Consider the following 18792-nt stretch of genomic DNA (forward strand, 5'->3'; position numbering starts at 1 on the left):
TGATCTGTTCTCATGGGGATGTTCTTGGCAGTTAATCCTGTCAGAAGGGTATTCAAAAGCCAAAGAAAGTAGTTCAGTCTATTATTAAATGGACTTGGTTGGTGACTGTATTTTAATGGCTATCATTCATTACCTATGCGTTTGAGGCCTATTTTCTTTTTTCTTTTTCTTCTTTTCTTTTCTTTTCTTTTCCTTCTCTCTCTCTCTCTCTCTCTCTCGGTAACTGTCCCTATCATCTCATGTCTCTGCATGGGTTGCATAAGAGCAGAGGAGACATGTCAAAGACAAAATAAGCCAGAATACATTCATTACAGTTATGCAGACTCATGACAGCTTTCTCTAGATAAGTAAAGGCAAGAGTTGTTCAGTATGATACACACGCACACATGCACAGACATACACACACGCGCACACACACACACACGCACACACACATATATGCAATGATTAGAAATATGCAGTGATGATGATGATAATTATACAAAAGAAATGCTAACTCATCCTAGTAATAACAATTTGTAATATATAAATTCAAATGAGTATGTCTGAATGCTATCCTGGAATTGATCATTCCAAAATGTAACAAAAATGCTTCATTTGTCAATAAACCTATTGTCAAACATTTGATCCTTTCTTATATAATAAGTCATTTTCATCGTAATAGCAACATCATTATGTTTTTAATGACCTGTTATGACACACTGTAGATTGACTTCTGCATATGTCGCCCCACCCAAAAGACTTTGATATACTAATTCATTGCCCAGTCCCATCAGCCACAGAGCATTTCAGCATAGCCCACATTTATTTCCATCTCTGCTTTTCACAATGCAACGCCCACAGTCAACACGAGGTGAGATATGCAAAGCCCTCCACTTGGACTGAAGTTGAGATGACAGAAATTTTTCTAATATAGGCATACTTGGGATCACACTCATGTATTATCAAGACATTGGTCACTCAGTTCTGCTATAGCTGAGTATGGTTGTTTTTGTTCTTATCAGAACTAGTTTCACTTCATTGCAGACTATTTCTTTCACATACTTAGGAGACAAGGACAAATAGCCATGGAAAGATGTAGAATGAATACCTATGTTCACACAAACCACGCAAATATTATTTTGTTGCCACTCACTTCAGCTGATAATTTTTGTACTCTGCTGCTTCTTATTATGGTATTTTAATTGCATGTGTTCTGTTACTTTCTCCATTGGGCATAGTTCCATTAAAAATCACACTATGAAAATATAATAAATAAGTAGGGCACAAACACCCAGGAGGCTCTCTGTTTTTCCATTGTGTAGGAGAATTTCCAGGTAAATTGTGCCCATAGTGTGTTAAAGCCTCCGAGAGCTATAATCCTAGGAATAGTTTCTTAGGAGTAAATGTACTGAATTTGACACTTCCAAGTAAACTTGGAGAAAAACTGACTTTAGGGCTGCTTGCCAGAGAAGATTTAGTCCCATTCCTGCCTGGTTTCCTACCATTTATTAATTAATTTAGGGAACAATCCTGTGTATGTTTAGACAGACAAAAGTCCTAGCTGGGGAATGCTGGGAATTGTAGGACTCTTCCCTGTCTAAATATGCATAGGATTGCGCCTTTAGTTAGCTTTCTTTGTTTTACACAGAAGTGCATTGTACATGCATCCGTGCTGGGTGACATGTAGGAAGAAAGGATGATGCCGAAAGCTTTTAGAATCTGCATGGTGTGTACAGCATACATACAGTATAAAGTAGGGTGAGAGGAGGAGAGGGAGGGAGATATGGAAGCTGCGGTTGTGGGCCATATTTCATCTGTCCTGGCCCAGTCAGCTGAGGGGACTGCTAGTGTGGAGGTGGCATGGCCAACAACTTAGTGGTTTGTGGAGATGATAATGCGGCAGCCGCCCAGCACTAAATTACCCAGCATTGGTAGGTGGGCCCACCAAGCCACACACAAGCAGCTGATGAGCCTGTTTGCTGCAGAAGTGCCCCATGGCCAGTCTGACCCTAGCCCACTGCCAAGCATTGTACAGAGGAGATTCTGGGGCTGGTGGTCCCAGACTCATCCATGTTTGGGATTGATGCTCCACCATGGCCCTGGCAGTGGCTCCCTTCACTGCCTTATTCCCCTCCAAAGGAAGCTCTTGGACTTTGGGGATAGAGAAAGGGGAGGCAGCAGAGGTGAGCATTTTATGGGTACCTTTGAACCTTTTGCAAGTCCTCAAACTGGGCACTTACAAAAGCTCAACCCTCTGAGAGTCAAACATTGGGATGCTCATGCATGGGACAGAGAACGACAGTACCAGGAGGCAGTACCTGTGCTGCAAGGGCAGAGGCCATCAGTACAGGTGCAGAGCCTCCAAAAACCATATGTTCATCCAAAGCATACCTGTAACAGGTATTCCATCTTCTTACTCGTTTTCTGCTGCCAAGAAATGCATCCATGCACAATATCAGGCCAACATAGATCCATCTGACACAATCCAGTCTCAAGCAATGTTACAGATACAAAACAAGAACTAAACATGCATAACTCAACCAGGTGTGGCCAGCCTACACAAATACATGCCCCACTCACTGAGCAACCGGTGGCTGCAGCTGCCTGCCACCAACTCCTCTTCTGTATGATGCTTGACACAAATAGCATCATTTTCCTACTGGGAATTCTGGGACTGGTAGTCACCATCCTCTACCAGGTGGGGAAAGATGCTTTTGCAAATACTCACAACATCCCTACTTATGCTCTGCCCGATACCCTGCCCAGGTACCAGAATTTTGTATTCCAGGTGTTAGCAACCCTACTAGGGTCCCATCAAGTTGGAGGCTGGAGCGCCTTAAAGGGAGATCAGTGTGTGTATGGCCTGGGAAAGGCAAGTCTTCTCCGGGAATCCTTCTTGCACTGTTGGTCTCTAAAGAGGACACAGATTTTAGGGATGTACGAAAGTGACTTACCTTTTCGTGGATTATGTTGATGGTGGGGGGGGAGGCGTTCCGTCCTTCCCCTCGGAATCCTGGCCGGGGGGGGAGGCGCATCGTTCCTCCCCCTGGAATCCTCGAATGGGCGGCTGTGCTCCGCAGCAGCTTCGCGGAGCAGCTGGCCAGGCCCGGCCTGGCCAGGCCAGAGCCATCCACAGCCGGATTTCCGGCCGCGGAGGGCTCTGGGTAAAAAACAAAAAACAAAAAACAACCGCGTACGCAAATGGCAGCGGCTACAGCTGCCGCCATTTGTGTTCCTTCTTTTTGGCCATCTTAATCTACGTAAATATTTACATGGACTATGACAGCGAAAATAAAGGGGAACGCAAATAGCATAGCGGGCGCTATTTCCGTCCCTTTTTCATTCACCGTTTTAGCCTACGTAAATTTTTACGTAGGCTAAAACAGCGAATCAAAAGGGGACGCAAATAGCGCACGCTACGCTATTTGCGTTCCCCTTTATTTTCGCCGTCATAGTCTACATAAATATTTATGTAGATTAAGACGGTAAAAAGAAGGAATGCAAATGGCGGCAGCCATAGCCGCCATTTGCATACGTGGTTTTTTTCTTTTTAAACCCACCCAACCATGATAGGCTACGTAAAGATTTACATAGCCTATCACGTCTTTTTTTTTTTTTTTTTTTACACAAGCCTGGAAATGGCGGCAGCAGCCGGTTAGAAGACCGGCCGCTGCCACTGCCGAAGCCGCCGCCGGAGCCGCCGCCGGAGCCGCCGCCGCCCGGAAGATCCACGCCAGGTGAGTCTCGTCCTGGGGGGGATCCGCGGGGGGGTGGCAGGTCGTTCCGCCACGGAGTTCGGGAGGCCAAATGCACTGGCATTCGGCCTCACCGAGATCCGTGGCGGAATTCTCTGACATCCCTACAGATTTTTGCAGAAAATATCCATGTGCTAATTTATATGTATAAATGCAAATCTAGACACTACAACTATCATTTAAATAGAAAACGATACATCTCACCATTGCGGAGAAGACTGTGACCACACGAGCTGTGTGCCCACCTAGTCCAGGTGCTGAATGTTACTGGGCGCTTTCAGGTCCCCTGTCTCATCCTCATAGGATTCTTGGTCTTTAAACCAGACTTGGCCCAGGCTTAACCCTTCAAATAGAGGATGCCTTCAAATAGACAGCTGTCCTCTATAAAGTAGTACTTATGGCTAGGGATGTTGGAGGAATCTGCAACGGAATCAAATGAGTTTGGATTTCTATGAATTTTATCCCAGATTCCGCAGCAGACCAGCTTTTTCTGAGTTGTGGACTTTTCCGCGCACTTGCATTTTTATTTTTCAGAATGTTGCACAAATGTAGTCATAGAAAATATATTTATTTATTTATTACATTACTATACTGCCCAATAGCCAAAAGCTCTCTGGGCGGTTCATAAAAATTAATTAAAACCACAGAGTACAGAATAAAAACAGTATAAAATATAAAGGCTTAAAACTACAGTACAAAAATCTAACAGGCATAAACCCTAGCAGCAATGCAGAGATTTAAAATACAGTAACAGATTTAAAGTGGCTAAGCTAAAAGACTAGAACGCTAAAATGGTAAAATGCTGGGAAAATAAAAACATCTTCACCTGGCACCTGAAAGAGTACAACATAGGCACCAGGCGAACCTCTCTAGGGAGCTCATTCTACAGCCAGGGTGCCACAGCATAAAAGACCTTCTTCCTGGTAGCCATCTGCACCTCATTTCCTTTGGCAGAGGTTCCTAGAGAAGGACTCCTGGATGAGCTTAGGGTCCAGACTAGGGATGTACGAAAGTCACTTACCTTTCGCGGATTATGTTGATGGTGGGGGGGGAGGCGCTCCATCCCTCCCCCCGGAATCCTGGCCAGCCGGCTGTGCTCTGCAGGGATTCTGCGGAGTCGCCGGCCAGCTCCGCCAGCAGCCGGACATCTGTAGCCATAGCCACTGCCGTTTGCATCCCTGCAGTCAGCCGTGATAGGCTACGTAAATCTTTACGCAGCCTATCACGTCTTTTTTTTTTTTTACTGGAAATGGCGGCGGCGGCAGCCGGTCGGAAGACCGGCCGCCGCAGCCATTGCCGCCGCCACCGCCACTGCCGCCAGGAAGATCCGCCCCAGGTAAGTCTCGACCCGGGGGGGCGGGGGGGCAGACCGTTCCGCCACCAATTTTGGGGGGTCGAATGCGCTGGCATTCGGCCTCCCCGAGATCCGTGGTGGAATTCTCTGACATCCCTACTCCGGACAGTTACATATGGGAGGAGACGATCCTTCAGATAACCCGGCCCTAACCACTTAGGGCTTTGAATATTAATACCAGCACTTCAAATCAGACCCAGTCATGGACTAGCAGCCAGTGCAGCTGGAAAAATACTGGCATGATATGATCACATTGGCCAGTCCCTGTTAACAATCTCACTGCCCTGTTTTGGATCAGCTGTAGTTTCCAGACCATTTTCAAAGGCAGCCACACATGTTATGCATTGCAGTGATCAATGCAGTGATTAGAGGCATAATGCCTCTAATATTGCACATATTAAACTTTCCTGGCCCCAACTGCACATATTTAAATGTGCACATTTTTATTTAACTCACTTTTTTCCTTTAAAAAAAAAAAGTGGTGAAATGGAGGGCGCTAGCCAGACCGGTCATGGTGAGTCCGGGAGAGCATGAGCAGTCACAAGCAAAGGCAGGGGCTTGGTAGGCACGGTCTGGGGGTTGCGAGGGGGGGTGACGGACTCCCAGACCCAGTCTGCCATCCGCAACATCCCTAGTGGTACCCCATAGCATAGTTGCAAAGGCACCAGGCAATAATCCCCCAGCACCACCTTCTGGAATCAGCCATCCAAGTAGGAGCAGCACCACTGCAGTGCAGTGCCTCCAGCTCCTAGCCCACATAGCCTATCTAGGAGAATACCGTGGTCGATGGTATCGAAAGCCGCTGATGGGTCCAAGAGAATCAATCAGATTGCACTCCCCATGTCCCTCTCTCTGCAAAGGTCATCCCACAGGGTGACCAATGCAGTTTCTGTTCCATAACCAGGCCTGAAGCCCAGTAAAATAAAAAATATGTACAATAAAAAAACACTGGCTGAAAATACGCATTTCCCCCATTGGCTAAAGCATGAAAATGTGCATTTGGGGGACAATTTGCACATGGGGTGGTGGTGCACATTTGCACAACTGTGAATTTGCACGTCTGTGAATTTGTGCAAATTCTGGAAACTAGGAAAAAATCCAGTTCCGCCAATGAGCAGATGATGGAATGAGAGGCACCTGACAATCCACAAAATGCAGACAGAACTGATTTAACAAAATCTGTACATCCTGCCACCCTGTACATATAGCCACCCTGACCAGCTGATGTGCATAATCGAAGAACTCTGTCAAAACATCTGCTGCTGTTCAAACTAAGGGTAGAGGGTTAAAAAGCCCATTGCTTGTGTGTCAACCTGGGGAAGAAGGCTGAGGTGCACAATAAAAGGGGAGCGTTCCTTTAGGTCAGGAGATATATTGGGACCAGGTGAGAAGCTGCTGTGACTCTCCCGCCTTCCAGTTGTCCATCCCTTTATATAAATAGGAAGAATGAAGAAGAAAATTCCCATTTGGCTGGGGTAAATAATCCCAAGCAAGCTTGCTGAGGAGAAAGGCTCATTGATTTCAACAGGACTTCTTCACAACTAAATGAGCACAGGAATGCGGTTTCATGCTGTTTTAGTTGGACCTTTAAAAAAATGCTTACCCTATAGTTGACATCAACAAAAAGAAGTACGTGTAAACAAAACTGAAATTCTTGTTAATAATCCAGGGAATGGAAGTGGGTATTGGGAGGGGGGAGAGGTACAATGAGGGAATCAATAATCACTTTTCTGTCAGCCCATTGTTAACAAATCAGATGGCAGGACAAGGTTCTCTAGGTGTAATGGAGATCTAAAAATGGAAACACCATTATATAACCCAGCTGCAGGCTCATTCAGTTTCTAAACATAGCATTCTCTGCAAGGACCAAACTGATGGTGTGTTTGCAGCTAATGCCAATTAATCGGATGACTCACACTAGCAAAAATGAAGTGTGCACCCTGAAGGAAAAATGCAAAAAGGAGCATATTTACAGGAAACATTTGAAAATGACTAGAAATTAGATTTAAGGGTATAATGACAAGAAAAATAAAAATCGAAGGGATTACATACCAAGAACAATAACAAAGAAAAAATGAAGCTACCATTAATGAACTGTTAAAGTCATTCCATTAGCTGTTTATGGTATTCAACAAAAGAAGCTAAACAATTTTTCATAGCTTATGAGGATAAGTTAAAATATCAATAGGTATCAGTAACATGAACAGTAGACACAATTCTGTTTTGTATACATCTACTAAGCCCTGTGCATATTTATTGGGTTACGGCTGTATTTTAATTCATAAAAACATGCATACTTCATGAAAAAAAAGAAAATGTGTACCCAGTGTGAGAATGATATCTTTTATGGCACACTATTGTCCTCAGAATTAAAGAACTTTGGGCATAATCCTTAAGAGAGCACAATTAGGGATGGCGGAGAAATCCACCACGGACTCTAATGAGGCCGGAGTCTTTAGAGTCCGGCCCCCAGGAGTCCGTGGCTGAACAGACTGCTACCCCCTGCCACCCCAGTCAGGATGGCCCCTACCTGGTGCCGGCCGGTCCGGGTCCGTCCTCTTTGTTCCGCAGCCAGCCGCTGCTGGGCTGCAGCTGCAAATGGCATCCAGCATAGTGGACACCATTTGCGTCACTATGCCATGATTGGCTACGTAAATATTTACGTAGCCAATCACAAAAAGAGCAGGGACACAAATGGCGTCCGGCGTAGGGGACACCATTTGTGTCTCTGCTCTTTGCCGTGCTAAGGACGCCATTTGCAGCCAGACGCCATTTGCAGCCACAGCCCGGCAGTGGACAGAAGTCCAGCTGCGGGCGGTCCCCAGCCAGAGGCTCCGCGGACTTGCTGCAAAGCGGAACCGGATCGTCCCACCCCCCCCCAGCAGACCCTGGAGTGGAAAGGTAAGTGGGGTTCAAATACCCCTAAGCACAATCCCTTGGGACTTTGGACACAACCCTTAAGAGATATGGTGGATTCCTACTTCCCCCCACCCCTGAGTCCATAGACAGAGCTATGACCTCAGGGCAGGGGAGGAATCTTCATTCAGATTTTGCCCCTCCCCGCCACCCCTCCCAACTGCCATGGAAAGCTCCTCTTCTGAGGTCACTGTTGTGACCTTGGACAAGGACAGGGAGGGGCGGAATGGGGTGTACCAGTGCGCAAGGAGGGCAGAGGCCATAGGTCTGTAGTATGGACCTTGCTACATGGGCTCAGATGCCCATCTAGCAGAAAATGGCTATTTGAAGGCCAGAGAGGTAAAAATTGCTTCCATTGCTCCTTCCACCCTTCTGGCAACAGCCCATGAGGGCATAGGATTCTCAGAAGCCTCCAATCTTGGATTGAACTCTAAGGCCAGATCTACACCTTGTGTCATATCATTATGATCCCATCATGGTAATGCTATATCCCTCTTGAGCATTTATACCTTGTAGGACACACAGTGACATTTGTTGTGGTACATTGGAGCAGCAGAAACATCCAGAGCACAGGGGAAGGGACTGAACACCACCACTCCTTGTCTCTGCTGGAGCCTTGAGAACGACACCACCATGACAGAGTGGCGTATGGTGAGTTCTGCCTTGGGGAAACTGAAAACACCTGGTTTCCAGAGTAGCTGGGTATATATCTGCAGCCACCACGGTCCCTCCAGGAGCAGCAGAAACATCCAGAGCACAGTGGAAGAGACTGAACACTACTACCCTTGTCTCTGTTGGAGCCTTGAACTTCACCAGCGTGAGAGAGAGGACTATGGGAGAGATCTGCTGCAGGCTTTAAGGAACCTGGCTGCTATTCTCTAACTTTGTTTTCCTGGTGTAGTTGTTGCTGTTCGTAGTGTTTATTAAAGCCTTAATGCATAGGAAAGATTTAGTTTATTGGGCTTTGACTTACACACTACTGAAAAATAATAACTGATATTGTGTTGCAATGTTTTATTTTGCCTATTTTGTACTTAATCTGAAATATTATGTTAGTATCAGTGAAATGAGTAGTTTATTATTGTAATGAGGTCCTGTTATAATGATGTATTGGTATGCTTTTTTGTTGTTACGTTGCTGTTTTGTTAGCCGTTTTGGGCACTTCGGAAAAGCGGCATATAAATTAAATGATGATGATGATGATATTGGATAACGTGGAATAAAAAGCAAGAAATAACACTACAAAAGCAGTATATCAAATGTGTAATGTGCCCCAACAGTTATCAGTACACTTCAATACCATTATAAAGCAGTAGTGTAGATCTAGCCTCAGTCTCATTGTTTTAAATTATTTATTTCTATTTAGTTATTTATATCCTGCCTTATCAGCTTAGATCTCAGGGCAGCTTACAATCAAATTCAATGAATTACAATCAGGGCAGCTTACAATCAAATAGAAACAATCATAAAACACCAAAACTTATCTTTGATAAGACACCAAAAGCAGCAGCAGCATAGTGAAAACTATCAAGCTAAAATAGGAGGAAAACCAACAAACTCCACGAATACAATTATACCACCTGAGCTAATATTTAAAAGGTCTGAAGAAAATAAAAAGATATTTGTCTGGTGCCAAAAAGTTTGCATCATTCATCAGAAGCTGCAGACCTGAATATACCTTTTGCTGGTTTACTTGTCTTTTGCCTGTGGCACAACGCGATCATGACTGGGTACTGTGACTTTCAGGGAAATTGTGGAGCAGGGCTGGCCTTGCCATTAGGTAGAGCAAGGCAGCTGCATCAGACAAGTGATGTCATGAAAGGGCAGCAAATATTTAATGTATCATGATGATTGGTATTTTCACTCTCAGAGAGAGGAAACTATGGTATTTCCTGCCTCAGGTGCCAAAAGAAGTTGTCTGGCCATAAGTAGTATGCACCTTCTCCTTCATGGATCCCTGCCTTGTTGTGGAGAAGAGGCTTGCGTAACTCAGTGAAGCCATAAGCTATGCTGTGCAGGGCCACCCAAGACGGACAGGTCATGGCAGAGAGTTCTGACAAAATGTGGTCCACTGGAGGAGGAAATGGCAACCCACTCCAGTACTCTTGCCAAGAAAACCACATGGAACGTATCACAAGGCTAAAAGAGATGACACCGGAAGATGATCCCTGATTTTGATAGGGATGGCGGAGAATTCTGCCACAGATTTCAGTGAGGCCGAATGCACTGGCATTCGGCCCCCCAAAACCCATGGCGGAATGGCCTCCCACCCCCCCCCCACGGAATCCCCCCGGGACGAAGCTTACCTGGGGCGGATGCACCAGCGGCGGCGGCTCCAGTGGCGGCTCCGGCGGCAGCGTCTGGTCTCTCAGCCGGCTGCTGCGGCCGCAAATGGCGGCCGTCATAGCAGCTGCCATTTGTGTCCTGCCAGGCTGCCGTGATAGGCTACGTAAGTACTTATGTAAGTAAGTAAGTAAGTAAGTAAGTAACTACGTAAGTAAGTTAGGTAAGTAGGGATGTATGAAAGTCACTTACCTGTTCGCGGATTATGTTGACGGTGGGGGGGGGTGTTCCGTCCCTCCCCCCGGAATCCTCACCGGGGGGGAGGCGCTCTGTTCCTCCCCCCTGGAATTCTCCGAGGCTGGCTGTGCTCCGCAGCAGCTCCACAGAGCAGCCGGCCAGGCTGGAGCCGTCCGCAGCCAGATTTCCGGCCGCGGAGGGCTCTGGGTAAAACAAAAAACAAAAAACCGCATACGCAAATGGCGGCAGCTACGGCCGCCGCCATTTGCATTTTTTATTTTTGCCCTCTTAATCTACGTAAATATTTACATAGACTATGACAGCAAAAATCAAGGGGAACGCAAATAGCGTAGCGGGTGGTGTTTGCATCCCTTTTTGATTCCCCGTTTTAGCCTACGTAAATATTTACATAGATTAAGATGGCAAAAATAAGGAACGCAAATGGCAGCGGCTGTAGCCGCCGCAATTTGCATACGCAGTTGTTTTTTTTAACCCACCCAGCCATGATAGGCTACGTAAAGATTTACGTAGCCTATCGTGTCGTGTTTTGTATTGTTTTTTAAACCTAGTCATGATAAGCTATGTAAATCTTTACGTAGCCTATCACATCTTTCTCTTTCTTTCTTTCTTTTTTTTACAATTTGCATACGCAGTTGTTTTTTTTAACCCACCCAGCCATGATAGGCTACGTAAAGATTTACGTAGCCTATCGTGTCGTGTTTTGTATTGTTTTTTAAACCTAGTCATGATAGGCTATGTAAATCTTTACGTAGCCTATCACATCTTTCTCTTTCTTTCTTTCTTTCTTTCTTTTTTTTACAAGAGTGGAAATGGCGGTGGCGGCAGCCAGTCGGAAGACCAGCCGCCGCAGCTGCCGCCACCGCCGCCGCCGCCTCTGCTGCAGCCACCGCCACCCGGAAGATCCTCCCCTGGTGAGTCTCGTCACGGGGGGGATCCGTGGGGGGGTGGGGGGGCAGGCCGTTCCGCCATGGAGTTCGGAAGGCTGAATGCACTGGCATTCGCCTCACCATGATCCGTGGTGGAATTCTCTGCCATCCCTATATGTAAGTAACTACGTAAGTAAGTAAGTACTTACGTAGCCTATCACGGAAAGAGCAGTGGCGCAAATGGAGTAGCGGCCACCGTTTGCATTCCTGCTCTTTGCTGTGATAGGCTACGTAAATACTTACATAGCCTATCGCGGCAGCCTGGCAGGACACAAATGGCGGCTGCTACGACGGCCGCTATTTGCAGCTGCAGCAGCCCGGCTGCAGCTGGAACTCCAGCTGCGGACGGCCCTGGCCAGCGGCTTTGCGGAGCTGCCGTGGAGTGGAGCCAGCCACAGAGGATTCCGGGGGGAGGGACGAAGCACCTCCCCCCCACCGCGGATCCCCCACTGCGGAGCCAGGTAAAGGATTCGTACATCCCTAGATTTCTGGTGATGTCCATGTGTAGAGTCGCCTCTTGTGCTGTTGGAAAAGAGTGTTTGCTATGATCAACGTGTTCTCTTGGCAAAAAACTCTATTAGCCTTTGTCCTGCTTCATTTTGTACACCAAGGCCACGCTTGCCTGTTATCCCGGTGATTTCTATACTTCCTACTTTAGCAGTCCAATCCCCGATGATGAAAAGGACATCTTTTTTTGGTGTTAGTTCTAGAAGGTGTTGTATTTATTATTTATTTATTTATTATTAAATTTATTAATCGCCCATCTGGCTGGCCACCCAGCCACTCTGGGCGATGTACAACATACAATAAAAACAGTTTAAAACAATAAAATTCTACAATAAAAACATTTTCTAAAATACCCTAACCCACCCCAAATGCCTGCCTGAACAACAACGTTTTTAATGCACGACGGAAGCTCATTAAAGAGGGGGCATGACGGAGTTCCCTAGGGAGGGAGTTCCACAGAGTGGGGGCCACCACAGAAAAGGCCCTCTCCCTCGTCCCCACCAGTCTAGCTGTCCTGGCTGATGGGACAGAGAGAAGGCCATCCGAGGCTGATCTTGTTAAGCGGCCTGTCTGGTGTTGCTGGAGGCGCTCCTTAAGATAGGCTGGGCCGGAACCATATAGGGTTTTAAAAGTCAAAACCAACACCTTGAATTTGGCCCGGAAAACAACTGGTAACCAGTGCAACTCCTTCAGCACTGGAGTGATGTGATCTCGCCGGCGGCTGCCTTTAATCAGGCGAGCCGCCACGTTCTGTACCAGCTGCAGTTTCCGAACCGTCTTCAAGGGTAACCCCACGTAGAGCGCATTACAGTAGTCTAAACGAGAGGAGACCAGGGCATGTACTACCGATGGGAGCAGATGGTCGGGAAGGAAGGGGCGCAGCCGCCGTATCAGATGGAGTTGATACAGCGCTGCCCAGCTCACAGCTGTCACCTGAGCCTCCATGGACAGCTGGGAGTCCAAAATGACCCCCAGGCTGCGGACCTGGTCTTTCAAGGGTAGCCATACCCCATTCAACACCAGGTCAACATCCCCCAGCCTCCTCTTGTCTACCACCAAAAGTACCTCAGTCTTGTCAGGGTTCAGCTTCAGCCTATTCCTCCCCATCCAGCCATTCACCGTCTCCAGACATTTGGACAGGGATTCTACGGCCAACCTTGGTGAAGATTTGAATGAGAGGTAGAGCTGCGTGTCATCCGCATATTGATGACACTGCACCCCAAACCTCCTGATGATAGCCCCCAGCGGCTTCACATAGATGTTAAATAGCATCGGGGAGAGGATGGAACCCTGTGGCACCCCATAAGTAAGTGGCCACGAGTCCGAAACCTCCTCTCCCAGTGCTACCCTCTGGTACCTGCCGGAAGGACCGGAACCACCGCAATACGGTGTCCCCAATGCCCAACCCCTCCAGGCGGTCCAGGAGGATACTGTGGTCAACGGTATCGAAAGCTGCTGAGAGGTTGAGGAGAACAAGGAAGGAGCATTCACCCCTATCCAGAGCCCTCCTCATATCATCTACCAAGGTGACCAAGGCCGTTTCTGTCCCATGCCCAGGCCTGAAGCCCGACTGAAATGGGTCTAGATAATCAGTTTCTTCCAAGTGTGCCTTCAACTGCACCGCCACCACCCGCTCAATCACCTTGCCCAAAAATGGCAGATTTGAGACTGGGCGAAAGTTGTTCAAAACTTGAGGATCCAAGGAGGGCTTCTTTAAGAGCGGTCTTATCACTGCCTCCTTGAGGGCTGATGGCATCACTCCCTCCTCAAGGGAGGCGTTCACCACCGCCTTGATCCCCTCACCCAGTCTCTCTCTGCAGCTCATAATGAGCCAAGATGGGCAAGGATCAAGTAAGCAGGTGGTCGGCCGTACCAATGAAAGCACCAATGAGTTGTAGGTCTTCATAGAACCGATCAACCTCAGCTTCTTTGGCCTCAGTGGTTGGGGCATAGACTTGAATTACTGTGATGTTGAATGGTTTGCCTTGGATTCGTACTGAGATCATTCTATCGTTTTTGAGATTGTACTCCAGTACTGCTTTTCCCACCCTTTTGTTGACTATGAGTGCTACTCCATTTCTTCTAAGGGATTCATAATGGTCACCTGAATTAAATTCGCCCATGCTTGTCCATTTTAGTTTGCTGATTCCCAAGATGTCGATGTTCAATCTTGCCATCTCATGTTTGATCACCTCCAGCTTACCTTGTAAGCTGGAGAATTCGTGGCAGAATTCTCCGCCATCCCTATCAAAATCAGGGAATTCTCCGCCATCCCTATCGAAATCGACCTGGAGCTGCCTGTGGCTCAGATCATGAGCTTCTTATTGAAAATACATCATATGCTAACAGCTTTACGTTGTGTTTTGACAGGGAAGTCTTCCTGGATTAGCGAATGGTTGGAGGAGATATTTTTGTCTCCCTCCCTTCAGAACAGCCCCTTTTATCTCTTGCCACGTGCTCCGCTGCACACGGCTTGGGGTTCATTTTGTTCCACCAGCAGCCTGCAGGTTCAGTAAATCCTAATCTAAACAATTTAGCCAAGTTCCTCAGCAAAAAAAGAAAGGGAAAAAAGCATTCCTTCTTTCTCTCCCTCAAGCTGCAGAACTGATTCAGCTGTTTCCTTTGACAGATTTACAGTAATTAAAGAAACTCGTACTTTTCCTTTCGACCACTGATCTTTTGCAGCACAGGCACATTGGAGGCGGAAGGATAACCTCCCCAGCCTGAAGGCAACCTGCTTATCAACAGAAGTGCTAAACCACATTTGCTCAGGGCCAAGCTAAATATGACAATAGCAGCCAATCCCATATGTTGAATATGCCTATATATATATATATATATATATATATATATATGCCTACGCCCCTCTGCATAGAAAGAGGGGGTGGCAGCCCGGTTTGAACAGTAAAAAGGTGCTTGGGAGGGACCCCCCCCTTTCCATCCACAGTTTCTCTCCCTAAGCAACCCCTCTCCTCATGGATCTGTGGCCCAGCCTAGCAGACAAGGCTCAGCTGAGGTGGGGGGAGCACTCAAGGACACATGCCACAGGGAACTAGTCTCAGGGAGGGAGGCCATTTTCACTCCTCATCTATGCACCCTTCTGTCAGGGCTGGCATGACATTTGGCTGCCTGAGGCAGGACAGCAAATTACACTTTCCCCCTGCCCCCCAACCCCAGTCAAGTGCATAGCACCCAAGTTATGTTGGCCCAGGAGGCAGAAAATCCCATGAGTGCCTTTCCCTGGAAATAAACATTAATAACAACAATATAACTAACTGTTTGCTGCACTTTTGTGCCCCTTCATGGATCACTGCCTTGTTGTGGTGAAGGGGCTTGCGTAACTCAGTGAAGCCATAAGCTATGCCGTGCAGGGCCACCCAAGATGGACAGGTCATGGTGGAGACAGTTCTGACAAAATGTGGTCCACTGCAGAAGGAAATGGCAACCCACTCCAGTATTCTTGCCAAGAAAACCCCATGGAACGTATCACAAGGCTAAAAGAGATGACGCCGGAAGATGAGCCCCTCAGGTCGGAAGGTGTCCAATATACTACTGGGGAAGAGCAGAGGGTATTTCCGAGTAGCTCCAGAAAGAGTGAAGCAGCTAGGCCAAAGCCGAAAGGACACTCAGCTGTGGATATGTCTGGTGGTGAAAAGAAAATCCGATGCTGTAAAGAACAATATTGTTTAGGAACCTGGAATGTAGAGATCAATGAGTCAAATTAAGCTGGAGGTGGTCAGACATGAGATGGCAAGATTGAACATCGACATCTTGGGAATGAGTGAACTAAAATGGACAAGCATGGGCGAATTTAATTCAGGTGACCAATATATCTACTACTGTGGGCAAGAATCCCTTAGAAGAAATGGAGTAGCACTCATAGTCAATAAAAGGGTGGGAAAAACAGTACTGGGGTACAATCTCAAAACGATAGAATGATCTCAGTATGAATCCAAGGCAAACCATTCAACACCACAGTAATTCAAGTCTATGCCCCAGCCACTGAGGCCGAAGAAGCTGAGGTTGATCGGTTCTATGAAGACCTACAACACCTTCTAGAACTAACACCAAAAAAAGATGTCCTTTTCACCATCACCAGATGGTCAATATCGAAATCAGATTGATTATGTCCTTTGCAGCCAAAGATGGAGAAGCTCTATACAGTCAAGTAAAAACAAGACCTGGAGCTGACTGTAGCTCAGATCATGAGCTTCTTATTGCAAAATTTCGACTTAAATTGAAGAACGTAGGGAAAACCACTAAACCATTCAGGAATGACCTAAACCATATCCCTTATGAATATACAGTGGAGGTGAGGAATAGATTTAAGGGATTAGACCTGATAGACAGAGTGCCTGAGGAACTATGCACGGGAGGTCAGTAACATTGTTCAGGAGGTAGCAACTCAATCCCAAAGAAAAAGAAATGCAAGAAAGCAAAGTGGCTGTCTGAGGAGGCTTTACAAGTAGCTGAGGAAAGAAGGGAAGCGAAAAGCAAGGGAGAAAGGGGAAGATATATCCAACTGAATGCAGAGTTCCAGAGAATAGCAAGGAGAGACAAGAAGGCCTTCTTAAATGAACAATGCAAAGAAATCGAGGAAAACAACAGAATGGGAAAGACTAGAGATCTTTTCAAGAAAATCGGAGATCTCAAGGGAACGTTTTGTGCAAAGATGGGGATGATAAAGGACGAAGTAGGCAAGGACCTAACAGAAGCAGATGAGATTAAGAAGAGGTGGAAAGAATACACAGAAGAACTATACAGGAAAGATCTGAATGTCCCTGATAGCCATGATAGTGCGGTCACTGAACTTGAGCCGGACATCCTCAAGAGTGAAGTCAAGTGGGCCTTAGGAAGCATTACTAACAACAAAGCTAGCAGAGATGACAGTATTCCGGCTGAGCTATTTAAAATCCTAAAAGATGATGCTGTTAAAGTGCTGCACTCAATATGCCAAGAAATTTGGAACACTCAACAGCGGTCACAAGACTAGAAAAGGTCAATTTACATTCCAATTCCAAAGAAGGGCAATGCCAAAGAGTGTTCAAACTACCGTACAATTGCGCTCATTTCACATGCCAGCAAGGTGATGCTCAAAATCCTACAAGCTAGGCTTCAGCGTATGTGAACCGAGAACTACCGGAAGTCCAAGCTGGGTTTCGAAGAGGCAGAGGAACTAGAGATCAAATCGCCAACATTCGCTGGATCATGGAGAAAGCAAGAGAATTCCAGAAAAACATCTATTTCTGCTTCATTGACTATGCTAAAGCCTTTGATTGTGTGGATCACAACAAACTGTGGTAAATTCTTAAAGGGATGGGAGTACCAGACCACCTTACCTGTCTCCTGAGAAGCCTGTACGAGGGCCAAGAAGCAACAGTAAGAACCAGACATGGAACAACTGATTGGTTCAAAAATGGGAAAGGAGAACGACAAGGCTGCATATTGTCGCCCTGCTTATTTAACTTATATGCAGAGTAAATCATGAGAAACGCTGGGTTGGATGAATCGCAGGTCAGAATTAAGATTGCCGGGAGAATTATCAACAACCTCAGATACGCAGACGATACCACTGTAATGGCAGAAAGCAGGGAGGATCTAAAGTGTCAGGAGCGCCCTGGCGGCCTCTTTCAGTCTACTCCAATAGCTAATTCAAGACACAGACAAAAGGATTCTTTACAAGGCTTTAATCCTTTTACAAGTTAATGACTCTTTCAGATGCTAATCACCAGTGACTAAGCAAGGAACAGCAGAGTAGCCTATGCTCCGGGTTAGGTAGTTGGTCCCTGTTTGAAGGAGAATCACTTGAAGACCCTGAACCTATGGGCTAGGGAGAGATCCTCCCTCTTTCCCTTGGGTACTCGGGACGCGACTGTTGCTTGCGCGCCAAACGAGCACTGCGCCTCCTTTCCATGCCCTCCAGCTGTCGTCGCTCCCTGCGTCTGTGCTGAGCATCCAGCAAGCCCCCCTCCAGTGCTCTCTCATTGTCAGGGTCACTATCTATCCCAGGAATGCTAGCAGGAGGAAACTCTGCCAGCTGCTGTGCTTGTGAGAGATGAGTGAGCTCCTCTCCCATGGATTGCTGTTCCTCCTCAGAATCAGAACTGCTCTGTGGCTCTATTGGCTCAGTTTCCACCCTGACATCATCCCCACTCCCATGAGGCCCCTCCTCGTGCTTCTCCCCTGGGGCCCCGGGTTTGTGGGGGTACAGCTGGTGGAAGCGCCTGAGCAGCAATGGAGCATGCACATTTTCCGCGGGTTCCCAGGATCGCTCATCTGGCCCATACCCCTTCCAGATATTGCAGGCGGCCATGAGAAAGGCGAGAGTCCAGAATCTCTATGACCTCAAACTCTTCCTCCCCCTTCACCAGCACTGGCGGCGGGGGGGAGCCAGCTGAGCGATGAGGGTCGCCAGAAACCAGGGGGGACAGCAAGGACCGATGAAAAACAGGATGGATCTTCATGGACGGAGGGAGAGCCAGGCGAAAAGCAACAGGATTAATCTGGGTCGTAATCTGGAAAGGCCCTGTGCAGCGAGGCGCACACTTCCTTGCGGGCGAGTGAGAGGGGAGGTATTGGGTGGACAACCAAACGTTGTCCACCCAATACCTGTTCCCCCGTTGCAGAGACGGACCCAGCTGGTGCCGTCGGTCCGCAAAGGCCTTGTAGGCTGACTTGGCTTGCTCGAGGGAGTCCCGTAAGAGGTGGTGTACTGCTCGCAACTCCTCTAAAAAGTCATGGGCCGCTGGCACCGAAGAGGAAGCTAGGGTGGACGGGAAAGCCTTGGGGCGGTAACCAAAATTGGCAAAAA

Source organism: Heloderma suspectum, chromosome 3, assembly GCF_057233095.1.
Source record: "Heloderma suspectum isolate Gila_16-S chromosome 3, 16-S_ref, whole genome shotgun sequence".
NCBI classification, from domain to species: domain Eukaryota; kingdom Metazoa; phylum Chordata; class Lepidosauria; order Squamata; family Helodermatidae; genus Heloderma; species Heloderma suspectum.